Source organism: Bison bison, unplaced genomic scaffold (assembly GCF_000754665.1).
Source record: "Bison bison bison isolate TAMUID 2011002044 unplaced genomic scaffold, Bison_UMD1.0 scf7180017864144, whole genome shotgun sequence".
Taxonomy (NCBI): domain Eukaryota; kingdom Metazoa; phylum Chordata; class Mammalia; order Artiodactyla; family Bovidae; genus Bison; species Bison bison.
In genome coordinates, this window is record NW_011494716.1 from 799213 (window position 1) to 812441 (window position 13229).

At 53.8% G+C, this 13229-nt stretch overlaps 6 non-coding genes across 6 annotated transcripts; 4 read left to right on the forward strand and 2 right to left on the reverse strand.

Annotated features, from left to right (window-relative positions):
• Positions 1–796: 796 nt before the first annotated feature.
• On the reverse strand, positions 797–869 carry TRNAK-CUU. The gene has a single exon. It is a non-coding gene; the product is annotated as a tRNA-Lys (tRNA).
• A 3539-nt stretch (positions 870–4408) lies between these two features.
• TRNAK-CUU lies at positions 4409–4481 on the forward strand. The gene has a single exon. It is a non-coding gene; the product is annotated as a tRNA-Lys (tRNA).
• Positions 4482–5670: 1189 nt separating this feature from the next.
• Positions 5671–5742, forward strand: TRNAP-CGG. Its single transcript has one exon. It is a non-coding gene; the product is annotated as a tRNA-Pro (tRNA).
• Positions 5743–7832: 2090 nt separating this feature from the next.
• Positions 7833–7905, reverse strand: TRNAR-CCU. Its single transcript has one exon. It is a non-coding gene; the product is annotated as a tRNA-Arg (tRNA).
• Positions 7906–9072: 1167 nt separating this feature from the next.
• On the forward strand, positions 9073–9145 carry TRNAK-CUU. The gene has a single exon. It is a non-coding gene; the product is annotated as a tRNA-Lys (tRNA).
• Positions 9146–12708: 3563 nt separating this feature from the next.
• Positions 12709–12780, forward strand: TRNAP-UGG. The gene has a single exon. It is a non-coding gene; the product is annotated as a tRNA-Pro (tRNA).
• The last annotated feature ends 449 nt before the right edge of the window (positions 12781–13229 follow it).

A 13229-nucleotide genomic window follows, 5' to 3' on the forward strand; every position in this document is an offset into this window, starting at 1 on the left:
GGGGGGGGGGGGCGCGGGGCCCTCAACTTTGCTCCACTCTCCCCAGTAAAAAGGACATGGACACGGGGCGTTTCGCTTCCCGATTTGGGGGAAAGCGAGGATGACGGGATACAGTTTCCATCAGCGGATTTTCTTGTTTTCCCTCAAGGGTCTAGCCTTCTAAAAGGGCAGGCTGGGTGTTTGACGGGAGCAGGTTTGCTTTCTTTTTTGGTAGGAACCCAGACTTCTCTTAGAGTGCCATCAGCGAGGCTGCCCCTGCCTCTCCCCCGGACCCTTGGAACTCCAGGTCCCAGGACCCAGGCTGCTACTCCGGCCAGACTAAGGCACACTTAGTCTCAGGAATATTTCCTGGTGTTCTTAGGTGAAAAGAAAGAACGGTCTGGGGTACAGAATAGTTAGGTCCGTATACCTTATTAGCTTTATGGGAGGGGGGTGGAAAAGTCTTACCTTCAGGACCAGTGTTAGCTGTGGTTGCCCTAACAAATTACCACAATCTGGGCAACTTGTGTGTGTGCGTGCTAAGTCGTCTCAGTCGTGTCAGACTCTTCGCGACCCTATGGGCTGTAGCTCGCCAGGCTCCTTTGTCCGTGGGATTCTCCCGGCAAGAATACTGGAGTGGGTTGCCATTCAGAGGATCCTCCTGACACATGGATCGAAACTGCGTCTCTCTGTCTCCTACATTGGCAGGTGGCTGCTTTACCAGTAGCCCCATCTGCAGATATGTGTGGCTAGGATTCTGTGAATGCTTGCTCCACATGGAAGAATCTGAACTCCCTTACCAGCTTAACAAAAGCTGCGCCCAACGTGGGGCTCGAACCCACGACCCTGAGATTAAGAGTCTCATGCTCTACCGACTGAGCTAGCCGGGCTGCTTGTTTACCCTGTCTCTCCTTTGGAAGATCGATCCCTGTCCATAGGTCCCTGCTGTGCACAGCTTGGCTTCTCCCAGTTTTTTCGAAAAACTGCCAGGAAGCCTCAGGTTTGAAGGCTGCGAGGGCGCGGGACAGCCTTGACCGTAATTTAGAGACTTGCTTAGCGGGGCGGGGAGGGGCGAGGTGGGGGGCGGAAGCTGACCCAGACGGACAGGCATATGGAGGCCCCGGAGCGCGCCGCGCTGAGACACCGGTGCCTGGGCCCCTGAATCCCATGCAAGTCACGGGACCCCGCACGCAGGAGGCGGCCCCACGAAATTGTCTTCTTGCTTCCCAGATATGGGATCAGAACCCAAGCTTCCCCCAACCGTCCCTCCCTCCCGTGAGGGCCGGAGGGAAATCAGGACCCTCTTGCAGACGGGAGGGCAAGGTCACTAAGATAGGTGGCACAAGGCGTTCTTTTCTACAGTGGTCTGGGGGTGAGTCCCCAGGGCCTGCGAGAGCTCCTAGGGCCAAACCTTGGTCCCCCTGACCCCTGCCCCGAATACTCACCACTCACTTGCCACGCCACGCCCTACCCCGCCCCGCTTTAGGCGGCCCGCCTGAATTGTCCAGAACGACCCAGGAGACCCGCTGCAACCCTGGGACAGGGAACCCGGTACCCATGTGACGCAGTGTCCAGCCAGGGCCAACTTCTTCCTTCCCAGTCAGTTTCTGGAATAAGGAAGGGAACTGTGAGGCACCTAGAGCTACACGGGGACTTTGGGAGCCCAGCCCAGGAGCCCCAGGGTCTGCCCCGGACCCTGGTCCCCCTTCCTGTAGGGTGAGACTTGGCTTTGATCCAAGGTCAGTGGCTGGGGCTGGTCAGTTGGTCTCCAGTTTGGGTTTCACGGGGAGCCCTCATGCAGTCCCTGCGACTGGGCCTGGGCCAGAGGGAGATCCCAGGGGCAGTGGATGGGTGGAGAGGCGACCTCCCCAGCCTCTGGGGCCCACAGTGTCGATCTCATTTCTCTCTGGAGAGTAAGGCAGATCCTCCAGCCACAAGCCCCCCTTCCCTCCGGGGAGGGAGGATCTGGGGGACCGCCTAAACTGAATGAGGGAGAGGAGAGAGGAGGACGTGGATGACACCAAGGACAGTCGGTAAGATTATGATAGCTTGTTGGTGTAGGGGTATGATTCCTCCTTTGGGTGCATGAAGTCCTGGGTTCAAATCCTGGACAAATCCACTTGTTTAAGGCAGTTAAGTTTCAAGTTTTATGATGCTCTATATATGTTTGATTCTGGAGATATACATATATATAGCACCTAATAAATATACTACTGTTCAGGCACCCTACCTTCTGAGATTCTGGATGACCGTGAGCATTAGGACACCATTCAACCCAGCACAGTGCCTTTTTGAGAAGAATACTGTTAATACTATTTTTATATTCCTTTTGAATAATCATCATTATTTTCTAATGGAGTGTGTGCACTTGATGGGCCCTGTACAGCTTCTCCAACCCCAGAATCAGATTGAACACCGCCACTCTAAGTTCCCACTCACATTGATTTTCCAGCAGTGCTTGCTTTTTCCACAGAAGCCACAGAAAACTTAACTTTGCCAAAAAAAATAAATATATATATATATATATAATCATAAAACTTGAAACTGAACGGCCTCGAACCAGTGGTTCACATAGAATGGTGTCTAATGGATGTTGACTATTGCTCTTTCTCTCAAAACTTCAAAACATCCCTGGAAAATTTAAAATGCCATAAAGGTGCCTTCACACACAGTTTGGGGACTGCAGAACTAGGCCAAAAGTGTTGCCCTGAGTACAGGAGTCATGTGGTTTAGGAACAGAAGAGGCCATCAGAAAGAGCTCCTGCAGGTGGCCCCTTGGGCTGGGTGTGGGGGTGATTGCTATGGAAGGGGCTGCCCTTTGAGCCCAGTCTTTCCCCCTGCCCCAGGGGGCCCTGTCTGCCTGAGTGACACCCTGAGCCAGCAGCCCCACACTCCTAGCTGGCTCCAACACCGAGGGCTGTTGGTCTACACAGACAGTACAGCCAGGCCCTGCCTGCTTGGTTCTGAAGAGAACTCTTGGGGTTGAATTCGGGACCTCTCACATCTAAAGCAAGAAAAGCACCCTCAGAACAGAAAAGTCCCTCTGGCTGGTGGTCCTTGGCATCTGCTCTCTCTCAGTCTGATGTATATCCTCATCTCTGCGGTCTGTAATGCCAGTGTCTGTGGTGCTGAACCACTGACAGATTTTCCTAAAACAAAAACCAAACAAACAAAAAAAACCCCCAAACCAGCTAACCATAGGGGTTCATTTGCGATTTGAACCCAGGACCTCCCACTCCCAAAGCAAGAATCACACGCCTACACGAACAAGCCACAGCATATGGGCTCCTATTTTTCCTTGGTGTCATCCACGTCCTCCTCTCTCCTCTCCCTCACTCAGTTTGGGTGGTCCCCAGATCCTCCCTCCCTGGAGGGAAGCAGAGCTTGTGGCTGGAGGATCTGCCTTACTCTCCAGAGAGAAATGAGATCGACACTCTGGGCCCCAGGGGCCAGGGGATCGCCTCTCCACCCATCCACTGCCCCTGGGCCCTCCCTCTGGCCCAGGCCCAGTCGCAGGGACTGCATGAGGGCTCCCCTTGAAACCCAAACTCAAGACCAACTGGCCAGCCCCAGCCACTGACCTTGGATCAAAGCCAAGTCTCACCCTACAGGAAGGGGGACCAGGGTCCGGGGCAGACCCTGGGGCTCCTGGGCTGGGCTCCCAAAGTCCCCGTGTAGCTCTAGGTGCCTCACAGTTCCCTTCCTTATTCCAGAAACTGACTGGGAAGGAAGAAGTTGGCCCTGGCTGGACACTGCGTCACATGGGTACCGGGTTCCCTGTCCCAGGGTTGCAGCGGGTCTCCTGGGTCATTCCGGTTCAGGCCACACGGTCCGCCCTAAATCAGGGTGTAGGTTGGGGTGGGGTGGGTAGTGTGTATTGGGGGCGGGGGCCACGGGGCCCAGATTCGTCCTCAAGAGCTCTTGCAGGCCCTGGGGACTCACCCCAAGACCACCGTAGATAAGAACGCCTTGTGCTACCCATTTCTAGTGAGCCTAATCTTCAGGACTCCGTCCTCCGTCTGCAAGAGGGTCCTGATCTTCCCACCCCACGGGAGGAGGGATGGTCGGGGGAAACTTGGGTTCTGATCCCATATCTGGGAAGCAAGAAGGCAGTTTCATGGGGCTGCCTCCTGCGTGCGGGGTCCTGGGACCGTGCATGGGGCTTCAGGGGCCCAGGCACTGACCTCCCAGCGCTGCACGCTCCCACCTGGCCTCCATCTGTCCGTCTGGGTCAGCCTCCCCTTTCCCCCCTTCCCTGGGCACCCTAGGCAAGTCTCTGCATTTCAGTCGAGGCCGTCCTGCCCCCTCGCAGTCTTCAAACCTGAGGCTTCTTGGCTGTTTCTCAAGTAAACTGGAAGGGGCCAAGCTGTGCACAGCAGGGACCTATGGACAGGGGTGGTTCCTTCAAAGAAAAAAAGATCAAAGAGCCGCCCGGCTAGCTCAGTCGGTAGAGCATGAGACTCTTAATCTCAGGGTCGTGGGTTCGAGCCCCACGTTGGGCGTAGCTTTTGTTAAGCTGCGTTAGGGGAGTTCAGAGTCTTATGCGGCAAGCAAACATTCACAGAGTCCTAGCCACACCAATCACAAATCCCGGGGACCAAATTTCAAGACCTCGACCTAGGAAAAGAAAACGGCAACTCACTCCGGTATTCTTGCCTAGGAAACCCATGGCCGGAGGCGCCTGGTCCGCTACAGTCCAGAGTCAGAAAGAGTCCCACACGACTGAGCAGCTAAGCAACAACGACGACCTAGGGTCACGGAGAAAGCATGAAACTTTCATAAAGAAGGAGACAGGGAAGATCTTCATTTCTTGATGGTTTGATCTTTTGGAGGTGCCTGCTGGCTGGTGACAGACTCCCAACCCCAGGGCTAGCTAATTCCTAGAGGAAGTAAACAGTTTGCAAACCAACAAATTCAGTCCACACACTGAGTCATGTCTTCATCTAACTTTCACACACCAAGCCAATATTTCCCCTGGCCCGAATCACCCAGGGCTTGATCACCCAGCCCCCACACCCTAAAACCCACTGAACTGTTCAAATGAGCCAGCCCCTGTTGACTCCACCCTGCCTTACTTTTCCCATGGAAGGGATTTGCCCAGAACCGCAGGAGGCTCCCAAGGTGGTCCTCTCCCACCGTGTGGGGCTTTGGGGATCAGAAGGGGGATCCGCCACTCTTCTCCCGCGCACAGGCTGGCAGTCCTGGGGCCAGGCGCATAAGGCGGAGCGGTCACCTCCTTCCCCTGATCCTCCTCCTCTGGAGGTTCTAGGGCACAGGCCCCACCTTAGGGGATCGGCGCCTGCTTGATGCCAGTCCCCTGTGCCTGCCTGCTCCGTAGCCACAATCCACAGCCCCACGCTGTCAGCCTGAGGCTCGGGGTCCCCTGGACTGCCGGTGCTCGTCCTGTAAGATGCCCTCCCGCTCATCCAAGCCTCTGGTCCCCCGCCCCCCGCCCCCATGTTTCTGCTGCTCACTCCCCTAGGGCGGGGATCAATCCCCCTGTGGTCCAGGAATCAACCCTTCCTGATCCTGGCTTAGCGGGCTTCTCTTTCTGCCCCTGCTGGCCTGGGTTTCCTGGGTCTCCCCGCCCCAATTCAAGGGCCCCTCTGCCAGTCTACTTCGGAATAAACCTGACTCGAGCAAGGATGGGAATAGTTGTAAACGAAGAGTTTAGAGTGATCTTGCAGGGGTGGCTCGTTGGTCTAGGGGTATGATTCTCGCTTCGGGTGCGAGAGGTCCCGGGTTCAAATCCCGGACGAGCCCAGGTTACCCTTTCCGGGTTATCCATAGTTTTAGAGCCCGGAGAACCGAGAGCAAACCTAGAGATTTATCCGGCCACGGTTGCTGCGCTCCACTTCAGGCCCCTCCTTGTTGATGCTGACCCCGGCTCACACCCCTCTACCTCTCCCGAGCCCGGGAACCTGAACTCACGGTCCGTGCTCCAGCGCACAGCTCTGCTCGGTTCTTCCTTCCCCGCACGCAGCTTTTTCCCGAAACTGGACACGGGTTTCTTCCGGCTGGTCCAAGATGCGTTGGTAAAGGTGTAAAAATACACATTGGCTTTTGAAGACTCGATCCAAATAAAGTAAGAGATCTGATAACTTGTTGAAATGATACTTTATATATATATTGGTTTAGTTAAAATATACTGCACTTAATTTCACCTTTTTGTTACTATTTTAAAAATCTGTGGGAATTCCCTGGTGGTCCAGTGGTTAATCAAGATTCGCCGTTTTCATTGCTGGAGTCTTGGGTTGATCCCCAATAGAGTAGTTAAGATCTGACATCTAATAAGATGTTAAATAGAAATTTGATTGAAGGCATTCTTCTTTTGTTCCAGAATTCAAAATTCTTCCACTACATACATTCGCCATTGGAAGGGAGGCTTATATGTGTGTGTGTGTGTGTGTGTGTGTGTGTGTGTGTTAGTTGCTTGGTGGTGTCTGACTCTTTGCAAGCCCATATACTGTAGCCCACCAGGCCCCTCCGTCCATGGGATTCTCCAGGCAAGAACACTGAAGTGGGTTGCCATTTCCTTCTCCAAAAGGAACTATAGAAAGAAAGAAAGTGAAGTCACTCAGTCGCTTCCGACTCTTTGCGACCCCATGGACCAGAGCCTACCAGGCTCCTCAATCCGTGGAATTTTCCAGGCAAGAGTACTGGAGTGGGTTGCCATTTCCTTCATATATATATATATATATATATATATGACTTATTTACATTGTTGTAGGGCAGAAACCAACACAACATTGTTAAGCAATTATCCTCCAATCAAAAAATAAAGAAAAAAATATATTTGCCAACTTTTAGTTTAGCTCATTGAATTTCTTACCTGGCAACTTGGAACCCCACGTATGTGTTCTACTGGACAAGATGGAAGCTGCAGCAGCTTAGAATCCAACCTTGAAGGTCCTACAGTGTCACTTCAGCCCTACATTATTATATGAAGAAGTCACAGCCACAGTTCACTGAGGTTCAAGTGGGGTCAGTCCAAAGACCCCCACTCCTCACTGCAAAGAGTGTCAAATAATTTGTGGTCATTAAAAAAGAAAAAAAAAAAAGCTTTATTCAGACTCACAGATATTTAGAGAAAAAGCCAATGGCTACCAGTGAGGAGATGGAACAGGGAAAGGGGCATATGGGATAAGGGATTAATAGGTAGAAACTACTATGTACAAAATAAGCTACAATGATATACTGTACAACACAGGGAATAAAGTCAATTTTTCTAGTAATTATGAATGAAGTATAATCTTTAAAATTGTGAATCACTATATTGTACACCTGTAACATAAAATATTGTACATCATTTATACTTCAATTTTTTAAAATTTTGATATAATAGAGTGTAACACATTTAAAGTACACAATTTCATACATTTTGACCTTTGTGTACTCCCAAACCATCACCAGAGTCAACATAATGAACAAATTCATCATCCTCAACATTTTTCTCATGGCTTTGTTATCCCTTCCATCTACCCCTCAAACACTAGTTTGCTAAGAGTTTTTAAAATCAGGAATGGAGGTTGGACTTATCAAGTGCCTTTACTGCATGTATTGAGATGATCATATGGTCTTTTTCAGTCTATAAAAAGTACATTGATTTTTAAATGTAAACATTCTAAATAGTTTAAGGACATATCAGAACTTTAAAGATTTTGCTCCTCTGTGACATGTCCCTTATCCCCTAGCCAGCTCCCTTCCTTCCTCACTTTCACTGGAGACACCTAAAGAAACACCCGTCCTCCAACTTTGGGGGTCCTAGAAGGTGCAGCTCTCAGGGATGAGGTTGACAACAGTTTTTGCTGACAGAAGCCACCCCAACATACAGATGCCAAAATGTGACCGATTACCCCGGGTGGGACTCGAACCCACAATCCCTGGCTTAGGAGGCCAGTGCCTTCTCCATTAGGCCACCGGGGCGTGCTCTTCAGGCGCTCGCTTCCTGTCCAGGACCCGCCCCTTCTACACTTAGAGCGCGAGACTTCTGTTCCAGTATTTTGCTGCGCTGCTTCCTTTGTTTAGGGACAAGCACGGGCTTGGGATATATGCACCCTTGTGCCCGGTACCCTAGGGTCCCAGGGTTGCCCAAGTCCCCCCGCGCCTGGTGGGGATGGAGGAGGGAGTCGGGGTGGAGATGGGGGTGGTGGTGGAAGCCACCCTGAGTGTGTATCACCGAACCCCGGACCCTAGAACACCAAGCATAACCTCACCATCTCCTTCAGGGTATCGGCACCGAAACTTCCCCCAGGTTCCCTCTCTCGGAGCAGAGAATCCCGCCTCTGCCCTAGTTGCGGGGCGGGGGGCGGGGGAGAGGGGAGGAAGGGCGGTGTCAGGGCGACCAAGGACCAGAATGCGTCATCTTCGTTCTGGCTCTTTGGTTTAAGGGTACGGTGCTGGCCTTGGGGGCGACTGGCCCTTCACGACAGTCTTGGGCATCCCCGAGTTTCCAGACACTGTCGCTTTCAGGAGGGGCAAGCCGGGAAAGCTCCAGGAGGAGGGGATCCATCACCTCTCCCCCCTTTTTAGTGCCCAGCACAGGGAAGGCGGTGGCTACAGACTTTTCCTGCTGGAAGAAGTGTCCCTCACCCTCTGCTCGTCTCACCTGGAGACTCAGGGGGACCACGGGACCCGGATGGGACCTGTGGGCAAGGACCGAGTTGGGGAAGGAGATGGAGTTCAGAACCTCCGCACTCGTCCTCGAGCCGCGCGCGGCACCTTGTCCCATGACGACGCCCTTGGGGCTCGAATCCGGGAGCCGATCTGGGATGATGCTAAGGAAGAGAGGAGGTCGCAGCTTCTCGCACTCCGGGCGTCCAGGCTGCGGACTCTGCGACCCCAGACCACAAATTGCCCCTACCGGAGCAAAGGGGACCAGGTTTGTCTGCTGTGGAGGCTCCAGCGAGTACTCGCTGGAGCGAGGGACTGGGGACCCGACTTTCCTCTGCGGACCTAGAACTTGGGTCAAGAGTGGAAGACAGCAGCTCCGCGATTCAGTGCCTGTAACCTCTGGCAGGAGGAAGAAGATGGGAAGAAAAGGCGATGTAGGAGTAGCCAGCCAGTCACCTGGGCTCGACCTGTTCTAGCAAGGCCCGGCTAGCTCAGTCGGTAGAGCATGAGACTCTTAATCTCAGGGTCGTGGGTTCGAGCCCCACGTTGGGCGGGGTTTCCTATTTTGGGAACCCCTGTCATTTGCATAGGCTTTGCATGGGCTTTTCAATAACTCCGAATCCGATTTGGAGAAATCTTCCTGAGAAACGGCTTCCCTGGTGGCACAGCTGGTAAAGAATCCACCTGTAATGTGGGTAGACCTGAGTTCCATCCCTGGGTTGGGAAGATCCCCTGGAGAAGGGAACAGTTTATGGCTCCAGTTTTCTTGCCGGAGAATTCCAAGGACTGTATAGTCCATGGAGGGTGGCAAAGAGTCAGACAGGACTAAGCGACTTTCACTTTTCTGAGAAAACAAACACAAAGTCTTAGTCACCTTATCCTATGAGGAGGAAGAAAGGACACCGATTTGGGGTGTGATTTTCCCCTCAGGAGACATTCGGGGCAGAGGGAGCAGGGAGGGTGTGTCTTAAACAAGAAAAGACAAAGCCAGGCCTGGAGGAGTCCCTGCCCTATTGCTGTGGTGTAGGTTCTGCTCCCTGACTGACTGGAGTCTCCGTGCCTCGGTTATACTCTTCAGATGGCTTTGGATGGTTCCATAGGGCCCCTGGCGCCCTCACACCAAGTGAGACTCACATCCTACCCCTCTCTGCTGTTGCTAAGTCACTTCAGTCATGTTGGACTCTGTGCGACCCCATAGACATCAGCCCACCAGACTCCCCTGCCTCTGAGATTCTCCAGGCAAGAACACTGGAGTGGGTTGCTATTTCCTTCTCCAATGCATGAAAGTGAAAAGTGAAAGTGAAGTCGCTGTCTTAGCGACCCCATGGACTGCAGCCTACCAGGCTCCTCCATCCATGGGATTTTCCAGGCAAGAGTACTGGAGTGGGGTGCCATTGCCTTCTCTGATCCCTCTCTATGGGCAGATTCAAATGCTGGACAAGCCCTTCCCTTGCCCTCAGGACATTTTTGTGGTGTGCCTGAAATGACAGACTCTGATTCCAGGTGCTTTTACTTTATGATGGAGAGCAAAGGGGTTGAGACAGAAGGGAGTAGGTAGTGACAGGGAGTCCTGGGGTCCAAGCCCTGCTCTCCCCCCCTTGCCCTGGGTATCACTTTGGGACACTGTGGACTGATCTATGTCCCTGACCCACACATCCATACTTCCCTGCACAGACTCTGTCCCTGAACCTCAGTTTCAGGAGCACTCTAGTAACCTTGTGGAGATCTAGGAAATCTCCACACCCAAGTGGCGGGGGGCCTGGGGGGTTGAGCCTCCCTCTAGGTGTGAGTGGTCCAGGATGCAAATCCTGGGCAGTTCTTTTAGGGTTGGGGGAGGGCTACAGGACCAGGCTCCTCTATTCCCCATCTGGACTTCACAGATCTGGACCCACCAAGCCTGGGCTCTCAAGGGCCCCATCTGTAGAGTGGGGATAATAGCAGCTCATGCCTCAAAGATTTGCTTGGGATATTAAGTTAATGTTTTTTTTGGTAAATCATTTAGAACAGTGTCTCAAGACTGCAAAACTAATTCTTGCTTGAGCTTCCATCCTGTCTGCCCACCACAGGCCACCTCCCTGAGCCAGGCAACTCTGGGCTGCTGGAAGCACTGGTTTTCTCTCTGAGGCCCCCTCCCAGCTCCCTGGGCCCACTCTTGTCCCACACTCTTCCACACCTCACACTCTTCCACACCTCACACTCTTCCACACCTCACACTCTTCCACCCCACTTTGGGCAGAAACCTGAAGAGTCTTGTCCCAGATGGCAGCTTCTAGCTCTGGATCCTGAGGGTTCCCATCAGTGATCCGACCAGACTCAGAGTCAGTTGGGGCTCAGCAAAATATTTTGGCAGAAGGAACCCATGGCTCAGGCCTGCTTTCCACCACTCTGAGGCAGGAGCTGTGTCCTCATATTCCTGGCGCCACCTCAAGCTGACACACCCACATCCCCTGGCCTCATGGTGGGGACTGGAGTCAACATGTGGGCCTCAGGCTGTGTCAAAGCCCAGAGAAAGACCGAATTCAACTCAGTACCAGGCAACATCCGGGATCTCAGGCTGCGTCTGACTTTGGTGGTTCGGGTTGAGGGCCACCTGTGCAGCTGAAAATACCCATAATCTGAAGCAGACCCTGGCATCATCCTGAGCCCAGACGTGGCTTTAACAGATATTTGGCAACAGCAAGTAGGTGGGCCCATCCTCATTTGGGGCCGAGTGTCCGTCCACACGTTGTGAGATCATCCCCCTTGGGTCTGCTCTGAGTTCTGTCCGTGCTGCAGGGCTTCTGGCCGCCGCTGAGCCACCAGCCAACCGCCGTCCATCCGTCAGTGCCGAGCCCCACTGCAGCCCCGCACAGCTCCTCCTCTGCCTGAGGACACCACAGATTCTAGGCAGTCTAGACACTCAGAATGCCCGGAGAGGACTCCATGTCCCCTCTGACCCCGATCCTGCCCTCTCCTGTCATTTGGAGTGGTCTATAGCCAGTCACCTTCGGAAATTCGGAGCACGTGGCAAAGCGCAACTGCCCGGCTAGCTTAATCTCAGGGTCGTCCTGGGTTTGAGCCCCACTTTGGGCGACTTTTTCGCTGCCTTTTTTTTTTTTTCTCTGTATATTGTGGATTCCTGTCCCATGTGAGCTAGTTTTCTACTCCCAGCTGTCCACTCCCGACTAAAAACTGCCCTGTTAAAGGCTCAGTGAGTGGAAACACATAAATTCCTGATCACCATAGGCGTCTATGCTGGGTCCTGCCCTCGCTGTGGTCCTCTCCTTTGAGCGTTTGGGCCTCTCGTGGGGGCTTGTAGACTCCCATTTTTGGAAGGCGAGGGGAGTAAGGAGTTCAGGACAAGGCCAGAACTAATGCCCGTTAAGGCTGACAAGCCCCCCAATTAAAAAGTGTGAAGACCTAGGCTGCCCGGGGAATTCGACCCTTTTGCTCCTAATGGAGACTCCTAGTGGCTCAGCTGGTAAAGAATCCGCCTGCTATGCAGGAGACTTGGGTTCGTCTCCCTGGGTTGGGAAGATCCCTTGGAAAAGGGAATGGCTTATGGATCCAGTATTCTGGCCTGAAGAATTCCAAGGACTGTATAGTCCATTGGGTCACAAAGAGTCGGACACGACTGAGCGACTTTCACTCACGCCTGAACCAGTGAGCCTTCCCTGGGAACCTCCGCCTTCTCCTCCTCTTGCTGAGATAGTGCTCTGTTTGGAGGAGAATTTGGTTCAGATGTCAATTAAATAGAGGGATAAAAGGTTGTTCCGGTAGTTGCAGAGTCTGCTTTGCCTCAGGTCCAGGCACCCCCGATAGGTCCTGGAGAGAGCCGCCTGCGGGCGAGGTGCAGGGCTGGAGTCAACGGCAGCCACTTGAGGCCAGGTGGGTGGGTGGCTTCAGGGACCTCCCAAGAACGGAGAGCTGCAGCTTCCCAGTCTCCCTCCATCTCCCACAGCAGGAAGAGCCAATGAGCTAACCATCTGTCTGAGGCCGGAGTTCGGCTGCGAACCCGCGACCTCAAGAACCCACAGAGCGGGTTTTGCAGGTGCACACACTGACAACTGAGCTACAACGGCGAGCTTCCCCGGAGTCACCTGCAGAGGGAAGGGGGGAGGGGTTGTTGTGTGTGTCGGCTCGTTGGTCTAGGGGTATGATTCTCGCTTTGGGTGCGAGAGGTCCCGGGTTCAAATCCCGGACGAGCCCGTTCCTTTTCTTTAAAAGAAGAATTGCAGGTCGACCTGATGGAGCGTCGGGGAGACGCAAGGCGCGCCTAGGGCATCTGAGGCCAGGACCGCTGCTGTCCGGCCGGATCAGTCGGTAGAACAAAGCGACTCTCACATTCAGCCTCGGGGGTTGGGGGCCCCACCTCCGAAGAGGGCTGTCTTGGTTTTGACCTGCGGGGGCGGGAGCGGGGAGCTGAGCCGGGAGAAGCGCTAGCAGCACGGGAGGCCGAGGCGGAGGCGGTGTCCTCCGTGCACTCCGCCGGCGTTTGTTGAGCGATCACCGGGGGCCACGTCTTGGGGGTTCGGCCGCCCGCAAAGCGAGCGTCCCAGAGATCGAGGCTCCGGGACCCTCCGCGCCCCCGCCCGCTCTCGAGCGCTCCCCACCTGCACGCGCGACCCGGAGTCCCTCGCCGGCTTTGTCCAGCGGGT